The sequence below is a fragment of the Meleagris gallopavo genome, chromosome 8 (assembly GCF_905368555.1).
Source record: "Meleagris gallopavo chromosome 8, MGAL_WU_HG_1.1, whole genome shotgun sequence".
In the NCBI taxonomy this organism is placed as follows: domain Eukaryota; kingdom Metazoa; phylum Chordata; class Aves; order Galliformes; family Phasianidae; genus Meleagris; species Meleagris gallopavo.
Window position 1 is genome coordinate 34,344,049 of NC_139411.1, and position 22,850 is coordinate 34,366,898.

General features: G+C 50.8%; 1 protein-coding gene across 2 annotated transcripts in view; it reads left to right on the forward strand.

Annotated features, from left to right (window-relative positions):
* The window catches only part of PWWP2B (PWWP domain containing 2B), a 29,406-nt gene extending 7,847 nt beyond the window's left edge, over positions 1-21,559 (forward strand). Inside the window, exon 3 of one of the 2 annotated variants that reach the window (XM_085229725.1) lies at positions 21,414-21,559. The gene's annotated coding sequence lies outside the window, so the exon portion shown is untranslated. Of the gene's footprint in view, positions 1-5,377; positions 5,910-21,413 lie in introns of those variants that run through there. The other variant, XM_085229724.1, reaches the window with a different exon arrangement.
* Positions 21,560-22,850: the final 1,291 nt, after the last annotated feature.

Below are 22,850 nucleotides of genomic sequence, written 5' to 3' on the forward strand. Positions count from 1 at the left end.
TCTGCATCAGTCTGGGGGCAGGAGGCTGCTGGGAACAGGACCGCTGGTGTCCCGGAGCCTGGTCAGCCTGGGAGGAGGTGCCCCGTGGCAGCAGCTGGCGATGCTAGAAATACAGTGGGAACTTGTCTTTCGTGTACCAAAGTGGCTTCTGTGGAGAGCTGAGCTCTTGGTGATCAGAGCTATGGACTATAGCTTGGGGGAAAAAAATAAAAGCCAGAAGAAACTGAGGCTGAAATACGAAGTGGAAGAGACTGACCTCAGCACCTTCTGCCTGGAGTGATAACTGTGAGGCTTTTACAGACCTGATGGGAATTCTTGTGTTGTCCTCAGCCCAGTTCAGGTCTGGGATTTGTCTGCAGAGGTGGGGTGTGGTCAGAAAGGCTTTCTGGGGAGTGGTGAGGCTGCAGCTGGGTGCTGGGGATGCATTTCTCAACAGCCTCCACTGTGGGATGTGCCCAGGAGCCAGGCCTCGTGCTGTGGCACTGCAGCCTGACTGTGCACTCCGTAGCTGATGCTCTCCCGAGAACAGGAAGCTCTCTTGCACTGTTGCATTTGCTTTCTGCTCACTTTTTTGATAACATCGTATTTGGACTTCATATTTAGTCCTGCAGTTGCGTAAACTTCAAGTTCCTAGAGCTAAACAATTGCTTTTCTGTTATCTTTTGCAGTGATTAAAAAGCCAGCTTATCTCAGTTTGTTCATAGGCAGCTCTTCAATAGTAAAGTTCTTTACAAAAATGCTAGTAGACTTTCGTATAAGTCTCTATATGGAACAAGCTTACAGTACGTATATCCATTTTCTTTTCCAGCCTGGAATGTCCTTTATTCCCCCTTGCCCCCAGGCGTGCTGTCACTGTGATACCATTAAATGTTAAAAAGCTGCCTATTTGAGGATTATAGTTGTACTGCTATTAGCTAATAGACCCTCCGCATCCATCCATTCGGCCATTCGTCAACAAAGCAGCCTGCAACTACATACAGCAGAAATCAAAGCTTATTGCCTGCTTGCTATATATAGTAAGCTCTAATGTAAAATTTGGAACGTTGGGTGATGACTTCACCTTCAAAGATGTTCAGGGCTCCGTATGTGCATGCAGCCAGTGCTGCTTGCCAGCAGTTCATGAAGCAACATAAACCAGTCTTCTTTTTCCTTTCACTCCTTCTCTCTGCTCTACCAGTGGCACCAAAAAGGTTATATAACTGCATAGAAAGCTGTGATGATTGCTGTGGTAGATGTAGTTCTAAAAACACCTACCTGGTCACGTGGAATATTTCAGCCCAGAAGAGGAGTGCTCGAGATTTTTCTTGGCCTGGTTTCTGGATGGTTCAGTCAACTAAAACCAAGCATCCTGCTTAATTACTGCCTCTCAAAAGTCTTCCTTCAGACAGCTTGGAGTCAGCGTTGTGTACACTGACACAAAGTGGGAGAACAAGTCTGGAGCAGCCTGCACTGCATACCTCTGTGCCTGGTGCTGGGGACTGCAGCTGCACCTCTGGCGGCAGCCTGCTGATTGCCCTGCTTCTCATAGCGCTTGTGCGTTTGTGACCACTGCTGCTGCATTTGCAGACATCTGGACCTGAGTTTGTGCCACCTTTTGCCCCTTTGCCTCCGCTGCCCTAGGTGTACGGTTTGGAAATGCCAGTTGGCCGTATGTTGTGCTGTTTCTAACTGCATGCAGGCTGCACAGATGCCCAAGAAAAGAATGATCTGCTTATGTGAGCTGTAACTTCAGCTGCCAAAGGAGATTTGTGTAAACTGAAGGGCTCAGCAGCTCTCTTTGGGAGGACAGCAAGATCCTCTCCTGTGCGGTGGGGACCTTCGAGTGCCGTGGAAGTGGTGAGCTGAGGAGCAGCAGAGGGCTGGGAGGCCTCCTGCAGCCCTGCTCTGCTTTGAGAAGTGGAATTTCTGCCCTCTTTCCTAACCTGTATTTATTTACTCATTTGTTAAAGTTACACTGTAGTTGGCTTCCCTTTTTCCCAGGGAGCACGGCGAAGTAGGCAGATGGGATCTCAGGCTCAAGGATTGTGACTGGGCAGCGCCGTGGGTGAACTCCTTGCAGAGGTGGTCCTTCTGCCTCAGTTCATCCTCTGTCTGTTGCAGTTAGCCAGATGTTTGCAAAGTTTTGAGCACCTATAGAAAGACTGACTTGTGCCATGAAGGAACAGGAGATAATTGGAAATGGGAGTACGTTGTGTAGAGAAGGGTGCCAGTTCTTTTGGAGGAGAGGAGACTAAGGTATCTTCAATAGCCGTGCATCGTTAATATCTTGTGAAGGTGTTTGGCCCATGAGGCTGGGTGACACAGTGGGCTGGCAGAGGTCCTTCCCAGTTCAATGCTCAGGCATGAAAGGCAGGGAGTTGCTGGAAATAAAGCCTTAGACTTTGAACCTAAAAATTGATGTTATATATTGAAAAACATGCAAATGATGCAGGTCAACATGAATGAGAGCAGGTGTGTGGGCTGAGTAGCAGATTAGCCTGCTGCTGATTGTGTCCAAAATGAGCTATGCGTGTGGAGAAGGTGAGGGGTTCCCGCTCCTTCAGCTCTTGGCCTGCATCAGTGGGCAGAGGGCCGCAGTGGGATGGTTGTGAGCTGCCCTGCTCCTGAGCTTCTCCAAAGGAGCCCTCGAAGGCAGCTGGGTGCATGCCTGAAGCTCTGGGGCCTGGCCTCCTCCAGTCCTCGGCCCAAGCCCTCCCATGAGCGTGGCCCCGAGCAGCAGTGCCACAGAGGATGTCTGGGCGGCCTGCCCCGCTGTGAGCACAGGGCCTGCCGTGGGCCGGGGCCGGCACTGCTATTGTGGGGCTCGGCTCCTGCAGCAGGACGAGGCCAGGGAGCTCTGCTGTCCTGTGGAGCGTGGGCTCCCCGGGGCCATGCCCTGCACCCTGTGCTTCTGGGGAGGCAGCAGGCCGAGATCTGGGCGCTGGGGATGGAGAGAGACACTGTGCTCAGGGCCCCCACCTGCACAGTCAGGATAATGTCAATTCAAATTGGAATTAAATCAGAGACGAATCAGCTTTTTGCACTCTGCTGCAGCTATTAAACCTGTAGTTGTGAGAGGCCTTGTTTGATCCCAAACTGCATCTCTTTGATTGTGAATAATCTCTTGATTTCAGGAGAGCTTTCTTTTGTTGTACAGTTTAGCATAACTGCAGATCATACCCATGTCCTGAATCAGTCACTCTGTTACTCATACTTGTGTCAAGCTGCAGCAGTGTCCTGAACACAGCCCATAAGTGCTGCTCCATCATGAAGCTTATTTTAAACAGAAGCTCTGAAGTTTCCAGAGGCAAAGTGAGGGGCTATGAATGACAGTCACTGTGTTGCTGCTGCCAAATGCGTGTTGGCTCTGTGCAGCAGGTTGTTGAGGCAGGACTCCTGAGCTGGGCCAGCGCATGGAGCTTCATGACCCTGCTTGGCACCGTGCTTCTGCTGTGACACTTCTGTCCTCCAAGTGTTAGCATGAGATCACAGGGTGTATGCCTGGCCTGAGGGCTTGTTGCTACCTTCTCAACAATGGAATGCAGAGTTTCTCTTCAGACAAAATATTCTCCATCTATAATCTGTCTCTGAAGAGTCAGCTTCTTGCAAAACACGTTTGAGGGATATTCTACCAAGTCTGTAGACGTTGGAAGTTAATAAAAATGCACACAAGGTGATAGGACTTTGTTATGACACATCTCAATTTCTTAGGAGCAGGATAATTCTGATGAAAGCTGAAGGAGTTCATGGAATCTGATTGCAGCCCTCTGAAATACAGCTTTTGGGGCTGATGTTCATGGTGCATTAAATCACATCTTTGAAGTCTTAATTGAGAGTGCAATACTCACAATCCTTCTGGGTGATGAGGCTGTGCAAACTGGTGTCTCTTTTGGTTCCATGCCCACAGAGGAGGTATTGGTACATTTTCAGCTGTGGTGGAAATGTAATCATCTTTCTGTGTTTGGTGTTGGCATTCTTGGTTTAATTGTGTTCTGTACTTATAAGTCACAAATGTCAACTATGAGGGGCTTTTAAATGTCTTTGATTTTTTGCTTCCTAGCATTAATCCTGTTTGCCTGCGTGTCCTGTGGCTTTGACTTGGCCTCTCCAGTTGATTTGGCATGGACACGTGTTAGGACCGATCTGTTTTGAACTGTTTCAAACTGAATTCCTTTTGAAGTATGGTGCAGAGATGCTTTTGCAATTGAGAAGTGCAGATGTAGGTCCCTACGCCATTTTTTAAAAATTCATTTGTTCTAAGTTTCATTAAACTGCTTCACATCTCCTCTTCTGGCTTCTCCACATGGAGACAAATTGATGTGCCCTTTAAAGTTCGACTCATTAAACTGACTCACAGCACCAGGGCAAGTGCACCTGGCATGCAGATAAGGTACAGAAAGCTGTAGGTTTGGACTGTTCTCTTTGGTCTTTTTTTCCTGTGACAGGCCCATCGCTCTCCAGTAGATGTTCCTGTGGGAACCTGTGATCTGCCATTTGTAGTGGCTGATATTTAATGAGAGTGCCAAAGGGCCACAAGTCAAGTGTGAAGCAAACTTCATTACCATTTGGTATCTTCATCTTTTCTTCAGCATTTCTAACTGTATTCTTTAGCATTTCTGAATTTAAAAAGAGCATCTCACATACTCTCGTTGCCTAAATACTCTTCAGAAATGGTGCAGTGTGTTTGGTCACATCCAGCTGTCCAAGGGTGGCTGACAGGAGGGTGGTAGCACTGTCCTTCTGAGTCAGACACGGGTGACCTGAGGGATCTGCAGCACTGCTGTGGCATTGCATTCGCCTGGAACAAACAGCAGGAGCAGAAAGGGGGCTCCCATGGTGAGCGGGGCCGTGCGAGGGGAGGCAGGGCTAGCTCTTGCCTTTGGAGGTTGGGCTGCTGCACCTCTTTACTTAGAGCAGGATTTGTGTTCTGTGGCAGCAGTCGGTGACTTGAGCAGCTGCTGGTACTTGGAAAAGCTTCTGTAAGGCTTGCTGTCAAGAGGGAAATAATCCTATTTTATAGATTGTCTTTGAAAAGTAAAGGCAGAACTGAGCAGATGTTCTTTATGTGGTGCTCTGTGTAGGAACTTGTGGCAGATTAACCCACAGGACCCCACCCTGAGCAGGGGCTTAAAAGGCTTTAAGGCAGAGACTGAAGATTTTTATTACCTCTGGAACTCATATCATGTCTGTCTTGGAGAAAATTCCCACTCTTCCTTTAGATCTGTTAACTTGGCAGGTTTCTTCCAAAGCTGTTGCTGCTGTTTCTGCGTGCTGAGCAAGCTAGAAGCAGCAGAATGCCAGGCTATATTTAGCCAAAGTCCGGAGCGTGTGCCTCACAGCCAGTGTCGCTCAGTCTGTGCCTCTCACAGTAACCTCTCCTTCTTTCACTTTCTTCAAGGTAACAGAAGATAAGAGCACAGCTGTTCTCCTAGAATGTCACGAAGTCTGTACACATCCTGACATGCTCCCCGGGAGAAGCGGGAGGTTGCCATGCACGTGACAGGAGGACGGGTTTCCTTGTCAGCTTGCACTGCTTATCATCATCTGGGAGAGGTGACAGTCACTGGGACGTGGAGTTAGGAGGCTCTTCTGGTGTGAGGCTGGCAGGAAAGAAAAGGATTTCTTAATCTAGGATGAGAATTTGACAAGTCATACAGCAATGAACTAGGAGAACAGCAAAAAAACCACAACGTGGAATGTATTTATTACCTAAAAGTTAGCTATTCTTGATAAAATCCCAAAAATTATGCTGCTGCTTATTTTACTTACAGATTTCACACACTTCTAATTTTAAAGCTACCAAACATTTACTCCATTATGTACTCTGAGAAATGTAATTGGAGGAAGACATACAGAAGAATGAAATCATTGTAGTGTCTTAAATACAACAGACTCGGTTTTGTGTCTATTAAAACTTGGAAAATGTGCAACACGTATCAATGTGGCTGTCATTGCATATGTTAAAGCTTTTCAATGTGATTTGCTGCAGAGCTGAGAGCACTGATGTTTACAAGTACATGAACAAGTAGTCAGCGGGTAACTTGGATGGTTGTGTGTCCTAAGTGAGGGTACTGAAGTCACCCGAAGCCGTGGGCAGCACAGCTTTGGTCTGCTTGCACTACGTGTGTGGAGGTGAGTTGTTAGCCCGGTGGACCAACTGGAGGGTGAGCTAACTTGTGTGTCCACACCTTTAGTCAGCGACTGTGATATAAGGCCTCTTAAACACATGTGTTGGATAGAAGAGGTCCTCATTCTCACCCATTACCAGAAGTGACTGGCAGTCTTTAAGAAAAACAGAGAAAGCAAGCGGCCTATCCACCCTACAGGAGAAATGGTTTACAAACTGAAGTGACCTGTAATCAAACTTTTGAAACTATATCACTTAATTTCTTTTGGTCTGCAGTTGTCTAGGTTTTCCCTGGAAAAGGTCTAGGAATTTGATAATGTGTTGCTTCTGGTGCTCCGAGAAGAGTTCAGAGTTGCCCCTGCTAGGTTAATGTCATCTGCGTGTGCTGGAAGATTAACTTCTAGCTGAAGAACCATTGCACAGATTTTACTTCCTGTTTCTTCTTAATCTGTTGCAGCAAATACTGTGATGAACTGTTGTCAAATTCAAAGAACAAGTGGAAAGGAAAACATAGAAGCTTGTGTTTTCTTGATTTATGCTGGTTATAATGTGGTATTTTGAACGTCAGCAAGAGAGATCCGAACTTCCTCTTTCTGCCTAACAACAACAAAGTTTAACATGAAAAATCCAACACCAGAAAATCCCCTCTGCTCGGTCTTGATAAGAGCATTCAGTCAAAAGTGTTTCTCTTAAAACTGTTGAAAGGTTGTGGTAAACAAGCAAACTAAAATGTATTGCCAAAATAGGACATCTGTCTCCCAAGGGCAATTTTGGCTACCTCTGCAAACAAATAACTTTCCTGTTTTCCAGAAATAAATGTAAAAAAAGACAGCAGTGTATAGAGGAGGAATGTGTTGTTGCACCTTGTGTACAGCCTTTAAGAAGCAGTTGTTTACCTGGGCATCTGCTGTCCCCAGCTCCAAAGCAGCATGTGTAGCTGGCAAGATGCTGAGTGCCCCCACTCATGGGAAAAAACAGTTTGGCCTTTATCAATCAGTCTTCAGTAATTTCTGGGTTTTTTTCTTGTTTGTTTGTTTGTTTGTTTTTTCCTAGCATCCTCTCAGGGTTAGCTGGTAGCTATGTGAGGTGATTTCTATGTTTGCTGCTCACCCAGTTCTTCATTGTACACATTCTCTGCCAAGATGTGTTGCAAAGCTTTCTGGCTGCAGAGTGGCAGCAGTTAGCTGACAGGAGTTACAGATAGCCTGCTGGCTGCTTAAAAAAAAGGGCAAAATGAAAAGAAGCAAAACCCCCACGTCCAGGAAAAGCGCCCATCTGGAGCTGCTACGATCTGCAGATGGGTGCCAGTTGCCCCAGGCACAGCTCACAGGTGCCCCACGTTCTTGGTCTCACTCCCTGCTGGTTCGAGTTCTGAGCCTCGTGCTCAGTGCCACTGTTCTCCATCCTTGCGTCAGTGCTGCGAGCAACATGGAACAGCTAGGGAAGGTAAGATCAAGCCCAGCGTCCTTCCCCTGATGCTGGCTGCGGTCCCAGGGTAGGGCTGCTCAGTGCAGATGTCCGGGGGCTTCCCATGATGAAGTGGTGCTGCGCTTCGACCCCAGCTGCATGTAAGAGCCCCACCAGACGTTGGTGCAGCGCCCAGGCAGCCACTGTCAGAGTGCGGGCTGTGCCGGTGCTGTGCGGAGCTGTGCCTGCAGTCACACCTGGAGTCTCCAGCTTTGTGTCCCACCGTTTTCCTAGGGCGTGTTTTGGGATGGGTTGCATCCCTGTGCCTGTGTGGGACATCCCTGAGGCTGGCCCTGCACAGTGCAAAAAATACTTTCTACCACCTGATTCTGCCTGCACACGGGGAGCTGAAGGGGAACCTGTCAGGGCTGAGCCCTGGCCAGGCCTTCTGTCAGCAATCACACAGCCCAGACTGGCTCGCTGCCCTCTGAGGGGTGGGGGGGACTGTGGCCCTTCCCAAAGAGTTGGGGGGTGGCATCTGGTGACACTGTTCTCTGTATCCTTGCGCTGCCAGGACCTGACACGTGTTCGCGTTAATGCCAGCTTAAGGGATGAAGCAGATGAGTGAACCCGAAGAGCTGCAGGTGAGTCAGCAGATGGACGCTGCTTGGCTGTGCATTGCTGCAGAGTTTCAGTATAGACAGAACATAGCCCTCAGGGGCCTGAGCAGCCTGACCTGTGTGTGTGTCCTTCCTCAACCTAAGGCTCAGCTCTGCGAGTGGATTACGCACCAGCCTTAAGCAATACCCCAGCACAAAGCGTGGCTGTCCATCTGCAGATGGGAGTTGAAGAAGCTGGCTCACTGGAATTATTGTTCTTTGGTTTTGGCAAGGCTTAAAGCAAAAATCTTACTGCAAATTGTCTTTTTGCCTTGTCCATTATGCAGATAAGTGATAAGAATTATGCAGCAAATGCAGAAGCCAAAGCCAAGAGCATACTGGTATTCCATTTCTTATCTGATTTTAAGAAGTTAAGTGGAAGTTTCTGTTGTATGTAATGATGTGAAGTTCTGAACAGCTTACTTTAATCTTTTGTTCTGACAAAGCAAAGCTCTATTTGGCTAAAAAAGAAGTGGAAATTCTTCAGGGATAGTAAGTTGTCTTCAGTATTCTCTGCCAATTGGTTTTGCGTTACCCATTGAACACCACTAATCAGTTCCTACGTCTGGTGACACTGTTCTTTTTGCTCAGTTGTTAAGGTTTCCCTTCATATAATTCTAAAACTTGCATGTGGCTTTAGGAAATAGTAGGGCTGCTTCAGTTCATTTCAGTTCCTGTTACACTAACGGCTTCTTATAGCCGCCTCTGCTCCACGCTGCGGTTTTGGAGGTTTCCTCCTGAGCCCTACAGCTGTGCTTCGGCTCAAACAGCTGATTTCCAAGCGTAGGGCCTGCAGAATCAGAGTTTGTTCTTTGGTGTATTTTGGATAGGGATTTTTCAATATTTTATTCTGACTTAAATACTAAAGCTATTACTATTTCCTTGTAAGAAGGCGTTCCGCAAATATTCTGAATCTGCAGATTGCAGCTATATGTGCACAATCCACCTTCCCTCAGCCTCACATCTCACACATCCTGAGCAGGCTGTCAGGTCTGGGAGCCCCTCAGCACCCCTGTGAGAGCTGCCTCTGTCCTGCTCTGCCCAGTGGGTTCACACTCTCTGAAGGGGAGAAGTGGCGTGCGTTACAGAACCGGAGAGTCGTTTTGGTTGTACAGCTGGCTCTGATGAACCCAGCAGGTGCCCTGGCTTAGCAGTACCTGTGTCTTGGTGAGCTGTGGGATGCTCCCGTGGCGGTGCCATTTGGGCTTGGGCTGGTGGTCTCCCATCACCAGCTGCTGGCTCACCCACCCGGCTGCGTGCCGGTCCCTGCGGTGGAACGTGGCACAGAAATTGGGCCAGCCCCCACCTCGTCCCTCCCTGTCCCGTGGCACGGGGCTGGCAGCCAGGCTGCAGGAAAACCCACACCAACCATTTTGTGGTGTAAACTGAGCTCCCCACGCCTTCTGTTGACCCGAAGCAATCATTTTTCATAACTGATTTGTGGAATTTCAGCTTTGTTCCTGCCATAGTCCCGCAGGCTGGAGGTGTTGGTGCCAGGAGGAGCGGGGCTGAGCTGTGCCCTGCCGGGCCCTGTGCGTCCTGCGTGCCGGGCACTAATGGCTGTTGAGATGCTGGTTCAGTGGCCGCTGGCACTGGGCTGGTGCTGCGGGGTTCTCTACCACTCCCTGGGGAAAAAAAAATCATCCTTCTGGCCAGCTGGCTACATTCAGCTATAGCTGTGCTTTGTGTTAGCGTGTCCTGCTGGCTCGGCCGCAGTCCTGGAGCGCAGACCTTCCCTGTGGCTGCAGCTGCCCTTGGTGGGAAGAGGCCCTGAGCAGCCCCCTGTGAAGGCGGGAGCAGCCTTCTGCTTGCCATAGGTGGCTGCTGGTCTGTCAGTTCTCTGATTTTGCTGGATCCTTAGATGTTCATTTCTATCCAGGTTTTATTACTGCTGGTAGCAGAGCAGCACTGGCGGTGCCCAGTAAGAGCAAGCTGCTGGCGTCCGACCCAGCGCCTCTCCTGAATGGAAAGTATTTGCTTTCTTCCGAATATTTTTTTTTAAGTGCATATTATAAAACTCAAAGTTGGGCAAGTTGTTCTTAAAATTGATTTCCCTGGGAAAAAATACATAAATGGTAAGCTGGTTTGCATTAGATACCAAAGGCTGGAGCATTTGGCTTTGATAACCAAAACCTAACGTGGCCTGAAACAATGTATTTGGAAAAGAATATCTGAACTGGACACTGAGCAAAGCCCCAGCTGTGCAATTTGGTGGGACCTGCAACTGCACTGTGATGGCGACCACACCCAGGGTGGGTGGTCATGGAGCCTTCGTGCTGCGGGACGCTGGGGCTCCTTCCTGGCATCGGGGTCTGGCTGCTGCCCCACCCTGCTGGCCCACTGGCGCTGCAGTGCCTGTGTCTGAAGTTTGGGCTTGTTTTGCATTTTATTCCTGGCTTGTGGGTGAGGGATCCTTTCTGCTTTGATTCTCTTTATTACTTTCCTCCACCTCATAATTTTGCTCGGCGATACAGCTTGCTGAAGCCTGTAGTGAATTGGTATGGCTTTAATTAGTTGATGGGCGTGAGCTAATGAGGGGTTTGGGCTCGGGTTGTGCTGGCTGGGGCTGGGCACTGGGGGAGCAGCCACGTGCTGCTGCGGGGAGCGCAGGTATGCACTGCTGCCAGTGGCAGCACAGTCTGTGCCAGCGGGTTCTAGATAAGCATCCTCATGTCGCCATGACCTCTCCAAGCTGTGTTCATTTATAATTTGCACAACTGAAGTTTTGTTGGTACAGAAAAATGGAATTTTCTCAGTGGCAGGGAGGATTCGCAGATGAGTCATTGGGCTTCATTAGCTAATCTTAGATCTGCTGTGAATTACTCAGTGACTACTGATACAGAGTGGGCTAAGAAAGTGCTCGTTCTGAGCACTTAATTTTAGAATTTGGGCCTCTTCTCCAGCAAGGAGAGTGCATACATGGGATCGGTGTGCTGCCAGTGTCTGTGCATGTTGCTTCCCAGGGGCTGGCCTTGGAGGAACACTGTGCTCTGAGATTAAACCCATACATGATGTTCAGCTAGGTGAGGGTGCAGAGAATGCAGATGGTGGGGGCCACACAAACTGTACCCACACTGTTCTGTTGCCCCCTGGGCTGTACCGCCTGGTCCAGGAATGTGGTAATGGCTTCTGGGCATGCCGGGCACCATTTCTAGGGGCTCTGCTGCCAAAGTGTCCTGTGCCAGGCTGTAGGGTTCCTGACCCACCTGCTATCAGGGGAAAATATTACACAGAGTGCAGATGAAAGTCTTGTCACCACTAGGTGACTCTTGCTGAGATGGGTACCCAGACACATGGCTTATTAGGAACCTGGAGCACACTGACTGCTTGATTCCTCCATTGAAGGGTTTATGCTCTCTTCCAAAGGTTTCCTTTGCAACGTGGTACCTTGTGGAGTTCCACAGGACTAAGCCATTTTGAGAATCATTCTGGGTGCTTTGTTTCATAGAATCATAGAATGGATTGGGCTGGAAAGGACTCCAAGGATCATCAAGTTCCAACCCCCCCTGCCACAGGCAGGGTCACCAACCTCCAGGTCAGGCACTAGACCAAGCTGCCCAGAGTCCCATCCAACTTGGTCTTGAATGGGTATCCACAACCTCTCTGGGCAGCCTGTTCAAGCACCTCACCACTCTCACTGTAAAGAACTTCCCCCTGACATCCAATCAAAATCTTCCCTCCTTGAGCTTAAAACCGCTCTTCCTTGTTTTATCACTATCTACTCTTGTTAAAAGTTAATTCCCCTCCTGTTTATAATTCTCTTTCAAGTACTGGAAGGCTGCAATGAGATCTCCCCGCAGCCTTCTCTTCTCTAGGCTGAACAAGCCCAGCTCCCTCATCTTGTCTTCATAGGAGAGGTGCTCCAGCCCTCTGATCATCTTTGGCCCTCCTCTGGACCCTCTCTAACAGCTCCACATCCCTCCTGTATTGGGGGCCCCTGACCTGGACACAGTACTCCAGATGGGGCCTCAGAGGGGCAGAGAAGAGAGGGACAATCACCTCCCTGTCCCTGCTGGCCGTCCCTCTGCTGATGGAGCCCAGGATACCACTGGCCTTCTGAGATGCAAGAACACACTGCTGGCTCGTGTTCAGTTTTTCATCCACCAGCACCCCCAGGTCCTTCTCTGCAGGGTTGCTCTCAAGGAGTTCTTCTCCCAGCCTGTAGATGTATCTGGGATCGCTCTGACCCAAGTACAAAACCTTGCACTTTGCTATGTTGAACCTCAGTAGGTTCACACAGGCCCACCTTTTGAGTTTGTCAAGGTCTCTCTGGATGGCTTCACTTCCTTCTAATGTGTCAACCACACAGCTCAGCTTGATGTCATCAGCAAACTTGCTGAGGGTGCACTCGAGCCCTGAAGTTTTGAGCACTCGAGTTTCCTCTTTCAGTATTTAAATGAATGTCACTTTTCCATGTTCTGCGTTAAAATTGGACTTTGCTGTCTTATCTCTTTGCTGGTTTCTGAGCTCAGTTGCTTACCACGTTACTATGAGGGATTTTGCAGAAGCAGTTGCTGCCGTAGCACTGCCGGCAGTTCCCCATCCACCACCCATTGCTGTGTTGGTGCACTGGGAGCCACAGAGCTTCTCCCCAGCCTCCGTCCCAGCAGTTCCCTGAAAGAGGGTAGGGGGGTCGGGATGCCTGGCCTATGAGACTCTGCTTTCATCCTCCTTGTAGGTGTCACATGTATGCCAAAAACCATACCTGTGCTTTCCCAGTGGCATTTTCACATGTGACTGGGAACTAAAGATGAGGTTTGTGTTAATATATCAGTAATATTCTCTTTCTGGTGCTGGATGTTGCCAGCTACCAAGAGATGCTGTATGGCTTGGCCTTTTGCCCCTGACATATGAAACACTTTTTGGTAGAAAAAATGCCTCAATTTCAAGAAATCGGAGTAGGGATCTGGGCAATAACTGCCTTTGGAAACATCTGTTTTGCTTTTCTACGTATGTCACCTCTTTCTTAAAAAAAGCAAACAAAAAACGCCCAAACTTTTAAATTAAAAAGAAAATAATACGTAATACAGTCACTAGACTGGCTTACAAATGATTGTTAAAAGCTACGCTAATGCCACTTTATTTTTACATGTTGGTGCCCAGCGGGAAGAACTGCAGGGCCTCCACCTGAGAGCCCTCCTCCCCAAGAAGCAGACACCTGACACAGCTTGATCCCGGCTCCCTGTGCTCACACTGCCTTGCCCTGGGCCCCGTCTGCCCTCGTGGTGCCGGCTGCTTCGTGGTGAGCAGTGCGTACACACAGAGGAGGCGGCAGCAGCAGCCAGCACATGGGAAAACACCGCACCTGAAGTGCTCCCATCTCTTTTAATTATGGACTTATCACCCCACAGAGTTCTTTTAGAAGCACCCCTTTTGTCACTGGGACGAGGAGCTCCAGCCCTGAGGTGTGGCAGTCCGTGAGGAGGGCACTTCTCAGGTGCAAGGACACGGCTTTGGTGCCCACCCTGCTGCACACACATTGGTTGCCCGCCCTGCACCACCCCACCACCCCGGTGCTACTGAATGCACAGTGCCTGTTTGCTGCTAGTCTATGTCTTATTGCCTCGCACACCTGGCTTCTAGGTAGCAAATGCAGCTCTTCCTTCTGCTTAATTTTATTGCCTTGCAGAGATTGTAAAAACGGGAATGCAGCCACAGCACTTGTGCCAAAGGAGCATAAGTGACTTGTTCTGCTCTGTGTGGGATAAGCAAACACACAGGCACAAAAGGGACTGCAGAGGCACCCGGTGCCCGAAGCCTTGGCTCAGCATCCTCAGACCATACTGGGCGGCGGTGGCTACTGAGCTGCACCAACGGAACAGGAGGGCTGGGAGGGTGAGCTCCTTGTTAGGGAGCACTGTGCAGTTTTTTTTGGGGGGAGAGGGGTGGCATGCTGGAACTCGTAGATGGGGCCAGGTCCATGGGTCTGCTGTGCTCAGGGACCTAGAGGACGTGGCCTCCAGCAGCACACAGTGGTCAGTCAGATAGCAGGGCTGGCTCAGAGCCTGCAGTCTTCTGCCAGCACCATAACAGTCAGGTTTGTCAGAGGAGCTGCATTTGGCTTTATGTAGTGCAGCAAAGGGGAGCACGAGGCACGGGACACTGCGCACCCCGCTGACTGCCATGCTGTGTGCAGGGCTTCCAGCAGCATCTGGGCTGTGCACGGCGTGCAATGGCAGACACAGCACAGGCACATCAGCAGCTCCCTGAGGTGCTCAGTGCTATCTCCTCCTGTGTTCGAGCTGTAAGGAGCTCTGGAGGTAGGCTAATGCTTGCTTGGCTTAATGACACCGACTCTCTGGTGTTGCTGTCCTCACTGCTCTGCTGTCCCCAGCCTCCAGCCGCACCTGAAGGAGACGTAGTAGTGCTCCCACTGTGCACATCTCTGTACCTAAATTTAATTCATCCTTATTTCAATGTGAAACCATTCTTAACGTCACAGGTGTTAATTATCAGCTGTAACTGACATTTTTCCCTCCTCCCACTACAATACTGGGGATTAGTTGCCATCAGCCAGTTACAATCAGGTGCTCACACAATGGTGCTGGTTATGACACACACTTTTCTGCATGATGTCCTTAGCATTTCCTTTATTATGAATCACTGTTGTCTCTGATAGAGACAAGGAAAAACATTTCGTGAAAAGGACATTTCCTGTGCAGATCTGTGTGTTTTTCTCTTTGCTACAAGTCAGCAAACTCAATTCATTGCCCATACACATAACCTGTCACTGCAACACTGGTCCTGTAGTTATCTTCTAGTGGGAAGGAGTGCCGTGGCCAGAAGTCAGGACTTTCATCCTCTGGGAATTTCTGGATACAGTCATCATTCATTTTGGAAGTATTTGCATCAGATGCAAAGGAAAATCTATCTCTGACAGAGCATGCTGACTGTCCCTGCTGCCTGGTGTTATGGGAAGGATGGAGGGAGCCCACAGGGACATGGTGCTGCATAGGAACAGAGCCAGCAGAAGGCTGGGACATGGGCATCACAAAGAAGGGCTGGGGCCTGTGCTGGCTGAAGATGCTTAGCAGTGCAGAGAAACAGAAAATAAAAAGAGCTGAGGTCATGCAGAGGGAACAAAATAAGAAACACATTCCTGCCCCAGTGTGTTTCTTCGTGTCTAGAGGGTGTTCTGGAGACTCACATCTGACGCTGGCACTGAAGGAGATGCCCCTGTTGTCAACAGATCTGAGCTGTGCTTGTGGGGCTGGGGGTCTGAGTCCATCCTGCTGCCCTGGTGGTGGGATGGATTAGGCTGACCTGCAGCACTGAGTGGGGCTCCGGCCCCTCCGGTGACTGCAGGGAGCTCTGTGGGGCAGAAGGTGCCTGTGACTCCCAGGCGTCCTCAATGTCTCCAGTCCTTGGCTAGGTGCAGATCACCCAGAGGTGGTCAGAAACTAAATGGTAAGAAATGAGGCATGCCCAGAAGAACAGCACACAGCTGTGGAGGCAAAAATGCTGTGAAACAAGGTTGTGAGAGGAGCGACTAAGAGGCCAGAGCAAATCCCAGCCCAAGGCAGTGCAAGCCCTGCTGCACGCCGTCCCTGCTGGGTTCTGAGCACGGTCAGCAGGGGGGCTGGGAGCAGGGCAGCACCATGCCATCCTTCTGCACACCTCGTGCTCTGCATGCTGTGTGCGGGTGTCCAAAGGGCTCTTGCTGGTGAGGCAGGGCTGCAGTGAGCAGCTTTGTATGTGTGCAGCCGTGGCTGTGTGTGTGCATTGTGGCTGTGCACACCATGCAGGCTGCCCATAGGCTGACACAGGAGTCAGGACGGCAGCGCTAGACCCAGTGCTGGTGCCTCTGTGTGCTGATGCTCCCTGATGGCAAACAGAGCAGGCGTGGGCCTGAGAGCGTTCCTGCTGTGTGCCTGGGAGGTGCCCGCTGCTGTCAGTAAGGGAGCTGAGTGCGGGGCACTGGGGCCTGAGCGCACTGTGAGGTCAACCTCAGGCACTAAAGCTGCTCTGAGGGGAGCACTCATTAATACAACATATAGCTGACATATGTGCCTGGGCATTGACTCAGGAGAAAGCGCACACTATGAAGAGCATTCAGAGCCCGTGCTGATGTTGTGTCATCGCTGAAGTCCTTGACTGCTGTGTAATTAGCTGTAGAAATAGCGGTAGTGTCCAGCTGCCATCAGAGCCGGAGGGAGGCGGGGGGCCTGTCCCACCAGCACGTGCCCAGTGCTGTGCCCCACACCCGGGCTGCCCTCCCTCAGCTGCTGTTATTTCTCTGCTCGCTGCAGCCGCTCACAAAGCGCCCGTGTTGGAGCTGGAGCCTGGGACGGCCGGCGGCTGCCTGTGTGTTTGTTGATGTATTTATAGATAAGGTGTGTTTGTCCCTGGCCGTCCCGTGCCGCAGCCCAGCCTGGGGCTGCAGCTCTCCACAAGCGTTATTTTGAGCTCTGGGTGTGCAGTGGCCAAACAGGCTGCGGATTTTATTTCCAGAAGTAGCAACAGATTTCTGCACATTGCACGTTTGTGACACGTATTGAGAGCACTGATGGCCGGGGGGGGAACTGCAGAGCTGGCTTTTTACGAGGCACTTTCCAGGTGCATACCTTGCTTAACACAGGCTGATTTGCAATTAAAATTTTCCACTTGGCTTGATAGATATTTTTATTCATGTTTCTGCATTACACGATGAAAATATAACTACATGTGTGGCACACTGATATTTTTTCTTAGAGATCTATTGACTTCCAAGGAGACACCGACTGAGCTAAAAGATCAGGGCACACTCAGGTGGGATGACATGTTCTTAGGCTGATTTTTCTGGTAATTTTTGAAAGGCTCACAATGGAATTCCAAGCAACTTTTCGAGGCTTCGAGTTACTCTTCTTTCTTGGTTAAATCTAATGGTTAAAACTGAGCACTCTTCCTTTGATGCGGTAATAATAATAATTAGCAACAGTACTTTTCAAGTGGCCAAGTACAAATTGGAAGGTCAGTACATTTGGAGGCAATAAATGTTCTTTCCCTAGTGCATTGTATCTCTCTGGAATTCACTTCTGCAGAAGATTTAAACAGATAGCTTGGCTGGGATAGAAGGAAACCCGTGGCCCATCAGTCTGTGGCCATGTGCAGCCGCAGCTGTGCGGCTCCGCCAGCTCCGTGTAGCTGCTCAGTGCTTCCCTGTGAGGCTGACAGGCAGCCATCACCAACAGATGTGCCATAAAACGTGAGCTGTCCCTGCGGGGCCATGCAGGGCTCCTCGCATGGCGGTGGCAGTGCAGCTGACGATGTGCTGGCTGTGGGGCCCGCGGAAGCAAAAGCCGGGGGCCCCTGTGCGGGGCCCAGCACTGTGCTGGGGGGCACTGCTGCTCCCAGGGAGCCCGTGTCCCTGGGTGGGCATTCCCAGGTGCTGGCAGCCCACAAAGCCCTGCGCTACCGAGGGGCAGGAACGTCTCTGAGCTGCCCGGCGGTTCCGCAGGCTATAACTTCTAAACTGTGTTGGATAAAAGCCGAGGGTAGGAAAGGCTCCAGGAAACCCCATGACAACAGGCTTGTTCTTAGCTCCAGGAAATGGAACCACGTCTGATGGTTTCACTGCTCTGCCACCACCAGCAGGGCAGCAAGAAGCCCCATGCAGCCCTGGCTCCCTCGCTGCTCCTTTGAGATGTAGGGGAGTGAAGGAATCGCTCGGCCTCGCTCCTCCCGTCCTTGGGTAGGTCTGGGGGCTTTTTGTCTTCCCTGCAGCTGCGATGAGAGCTTTACTTGGTGCTGACTTTGGAGTTGAAATGTCTGCAGCCTCCTGGCAGCCCCTCAGTGTGCTCAGCAGAACTGCTGGGTGCCTGTGGGAGGGCCGGCAGCAGAGCACGAACGCTGTGCCCGCAGCCAGCAGCAGGTGGGAGCTGGGCCGATCTGTATGCAGAGCTTTGTGTGCACATTGTTTGTCATTAATGTAATTAACTCGAGGCTTCCTCTGCGGGGTGCCTGTCGTGGAGCAGTGTGCCCTGGTGCGGTACAGCGGAGTTCTCTGGGATGGGTCACAGGACACACAGAGCTGGCTGGGTGCTCAGGAAATCTCCTCCGACGTTTGTGTTGGGCTCTCCACATGTCCTTTGTTTCCTCCTGGCTCCCTTCCTCTCTTTTCAAACGATACGGCACAACATTGTGAACGACAAAATGATGTTCCATTCATTTTATCAGTGTTCTTATTGATAGGGCCAGAGAACAGGGCAGCTGTGCGGAAGGGCCCAAAGCTCCATTTCTCTGCGATGAACACAGACTTTAAGGAATGCACCCTTTTAAGTTCTTTCTCAGAGCTATAAAAAGAAAATGGAAATGTTTCCCTTTGGTTTGTCTGTATCCTTTCCACTAAATGAGTGATTTCCTTTTTCTCTGTGTTGATGAGGAAGTTCTCTTCTGCAGGATCCTGCTTTGATGTCTCCAGAAAAGAAAAGTCGAATTAGCAAATCCACAGGAAAGCATTAGCATGGCATTGTTCCCCGTGTCTGCGAGGTGGGGATTAACCCTCTGACTTGATTCATACCAGCTTCAAACAGGCCAAGAGAATGGGAACAGCAGGCTCACCTCCGCATCAGCTGCACCACCTACGGGGTTTCCAGGCACCGCGCTGCCCGCTGTGACCGCAGCATCCCTTCCTGCTGGTACCGTGGTGCTGGCCCTGCTCCGTGCATGGAGCTCCCAGCCCGGGTGAGGACAGCACTGGAGGCCTCTGTCAGAGCTCTGTTTTTGTTTTCAACTTCCATTTGCACAGCAGAAGCCTTTCCCTCCTTATCTCCGCTATAAGCAGTTCCCTTTGTGCCGTGTTCCCTCACTGTTGCTGTGTCGGGGGCTGTGTTTTTGTAACCAATGATTTCTGTGCCTATTGCTGGTATCAGAGCAGTGCACTAACAGACTGAACCAGGGGAGACTGCAGCGGGAGGAGAACCAACCAGAAATGAACCCTCATTCCCAGGGCCCATGTGATCAGTGCACACTGCAGCACCTGGCAGCAGCAGGACCTTCACTGTGCGGGGCTGGAGCAGTGTGCTCCCAGTGCTGTGTGTGGGGCTGGAGCAGTGTGCTCCCAGTGCTGTGTGTGGGGCTGGAGCAGTGTGCTCCCAGTGCTGTATGTGGGGCTGGAGCAGTGTGCTCTCAGTGCTATGTGTGAGGAGAGCAGAGCTTGGGGTGCATGCCAAGCCCGTGCCCTTCAGCAGTGCAGTGCTGAGCTGCAGTCTCCAGGCTGCCAGCTGCAGGGCATGCTGCACTAAGTGCAGAGTGTGCAGGGTCAGCCCTCGTTGCTGCACTCTGCAATATTCAGAGCTTTGTTTCACCCCTCTCATGCATGAGACGTCAAAGAGATGCAGAGTCCCTTCCGGCAGAGCCCCAGGGCTGTAGCATGTGGGTGTTGTGGCTTTCAAGGATTCTCTTCCATGTTTTCTGCCTCCCTGGGCAGGAACACTAGGGTGCTTGCAGCTCTCACACCGGGGTGCTGCTGTGTTCCCGGCTGGGGCTGTGGAGAGCACACCGTGCTGCCAGGAGGGGTCGAGATGCTACACCATACAGAGGGGAAATGGAAAATCTCAGCTCGGGGTGGTACAGCCTGGAGTTGAGTGTGGAAGTCACACCTGAATCACGCAGGGAATTCCCCGGCACTCCCTTGCATGGTGACAGCCGCGGAGCAGCCCTGGTTAGAGCATGTGCAGTGCTATCAACTGCAGCAGTGCGTCAGGGTGGGGTGATGGAAAGTGGGGAGAGCCTGAAACCGGCCTGAAACCAGCCTGACGGGAAGCCGCTCCCACATGGGAGGTGTGTGGCTGGGAAGCACCAGTGATGTCTGCCTGCTGCACCAGGGGTTGCTGAGCTGCAGAAAGGCTGTGCCAGGAAACATTCCTCCCTAATAATGGAGATGTTCTCCTTCCTCCTTTGTTATGCAAAAACATCTGTGCGTGCCATGCCTGGTCTCCTATGGGCACTGGCGTGGTTTGGCAGCACCACAAGCCCTGTGCTGCTGGCTGCCCCGTGCTGCCTGTGGCCCAAATGCTGCTCGGTGGCGGTGTGGTGAGCAGGGACAGCAGCTAACGAGGCTGTGCCATGGACTGCTGCTGGGCGCTCAAGGCAGGAACTGTGTGTTGGTATGGCCCAGTAGAGCGGCACTCCATTATGAATGCTGCAATTGAACCATGTTCCCAATGAGAACATCAGGACGGCAGCACCACAGGGACATATTTGGGACCAGCGCTGGCTCCTCCCGCACATCCCACAGCACTCCTGGTGGGAGGCCTCAGTGCCACATGGTGTCCAGTTCCAGCATTCTTCATCCATATTGTGCTAAAACTACATTAGATCCAGCTAAATCTGTTACCTTGTCTCTGACTTAATCCAACGTCAGCCACAAGGGCTGTGCTTTGTGGTGATGCTGGTGCAGTGCCTGCAGGAAGCACCCGCACCCAGCAGTGAGCTGTGCCTGCAGGCAGCAGAGCACCACCAGCGTCCCACAGCACAGCTGCCAGCAGCGTGCCGAGCGGGCGCTTATCCCAATTGCTGAGTGCTTCCACCGTCTGAAACCAGAGAGAAGTTAACATCATGTTCAGGGAGAGAGGAAGCAAGGGAGATGCATGGGTCAGATGTGTTTGGTGTTTCAACATCTGGCCAAAGGTTTGGGGAGTGGAATCTGTTGCGGAACCATGCTGATGACTTCAGAAAGGTCTGCCCAAAATAGTAACAACCATGACTCACTCATGAAAGTCAGAAAATGTTTTGTAACTTCCATGCATTTAGGATAAGCCCTCAGCATCCTGTTTGCATGCTGGCTCTTGTCCCAGGGCTTCGTGCTGGGCTTTCCACCTGGGGCTCACCCCTGGCACGGGCGGCTTCAAACTCACCTCCAAGACATCTGAACAAAGCAAAATGCAATTCCGATTCATCACGTATGGATGGATGGATGTTGATTCACCTGTGGGAAGGAGGAATGTCTGTATCTCCTTATTTGCATGACCCCGCTCAGCACTGGTTTACGTTTCTAAAGAGCAAATTCAGTGCTGAGTCAGTGCCACATCCCTGCGGGTCTGAACACCTCCATGGACGGGGACTCCCCACCCCTGGGCAGCTGTGCCAATGCATCACCGTCCTTTTGGAGAAGTAACCCGGGGCCAATGTGGGGGCAGCAGAATGGGAGCTCAGCTCTCTGCAGCCTCCTGCGGCCCGGCACTGCTCTGCAGCACCCAGCAGCCTTGAGGCAGAGGCTCCGCCTCCTGTGCTGGTTTCTGACATTCTGTCTCCTGTTACAGGTCCCCAGGAGCTCTCTGCTGGAAACAGGTGGAGCCCAGGCTGCGACAAGCAGGTCGGCTTTGTGGATGCCTTTGTGGCCCGCTGACCTGGGCTGTGGCTGTGAATCCCACCAGATTCTTCTCATTTCTTGGGTAAAAGCTCTTCTGTTATGAATGATCACCGCTGAGGGGAACCTCAGGCTGCTCTGCATTCCCCATTCTCCGATGCCATTATTTTACCATACAAGTGCCAAAGAGCAACTATTAATTATTGAATTATGCTTTAGGAGAGGCATTAGGGAATGTGATTCCTGCCTTGCCTTTCAGGCTGAGGAATAATTGCTCTACCCAATAGGCACTCCCCTGGGATTCTCCTGTGCGTTTCCATTAGCTGCAGCTGCAGGACAACCACCAGCTCCACGGGAGCTCCGTTCCCCCCCGCTGCCACTGCAGGCACTCTGGCCTGGCCGTATGGGACCCGGAGGTACCTCCTGTGGGACTGTGGTCACTTGTGCCACGGAAACATGAGCTTGTCCCACACAGCACTGCAATGCGTCCTGCTGGGAAATTAATCAGAGGAAACGTGAAGGCAGTGACCTCAGTGTGCAACTCAGGATGAATCACAGTTACTGACAGAGGCGTCTGCATGCCACCGTGATTTTGGGAGAAGCGTGTCCCTGTGCTCAGACCAGGAAATGCACAGACAGCCAGTGTGGCACAGAGCTGATCTCAGAGGTCTTTTCCAACCCGAAGGATTCTGTGATTCCAGTTAAGGTTTACGAAAAGCATTTTTTGTCATCTCCATAAAGTGCCTCAGCTGCACATCCCACAGCATCCCGAAAGGACTGTGTGCTCGCTGCCTTACGTTGAGTTTTGTTGCCATTCAAGGTGCCATTTCACAAAGCTGATTTCCACACTGAAAAATGCAAATTTCATTTCTTGTGGAAGACAGCTAATGAATGCTCCTCAGCAGTTACCCTCATTAATAGCTCTATAATTCTCTAATGAATATTTATGAGTGGTTAGCTGGAAGCAACGTACCTTGGTGTGTACGGACAGATATTTTGTATGGATTGTGCTTGAAATTAAAATAATGGTATTTTTTTCAGTGAAGAGTGCAGTGAAACAGGGCTACAGAATGCAAATAGCCACAGGTGCAGCATTTCTTCTCATCGATGGCAGCTATGTGTTAATCAGAGGCTCTTGCTAGGAGAGGTGTGCTTGAGGTCTCTGGGTATCCGCATGGAGCCACAAGCCCTGCAGCATGGTGTTCAAAGGGCTCTATCCTGTGTGTACCTAACAGACTGTGGCAATCTCCTTATTAGCACTACAGTCATATATCATGCTTTGATTCCCGTCTGCTTCTCTTTGAATGTGCACAGACTGCAGTGATGGCTTCTGACCAATAACAGGAAAAAAAAGCAAGGAAGCGTCATGTCCTGCCTGTGCACTGGCACA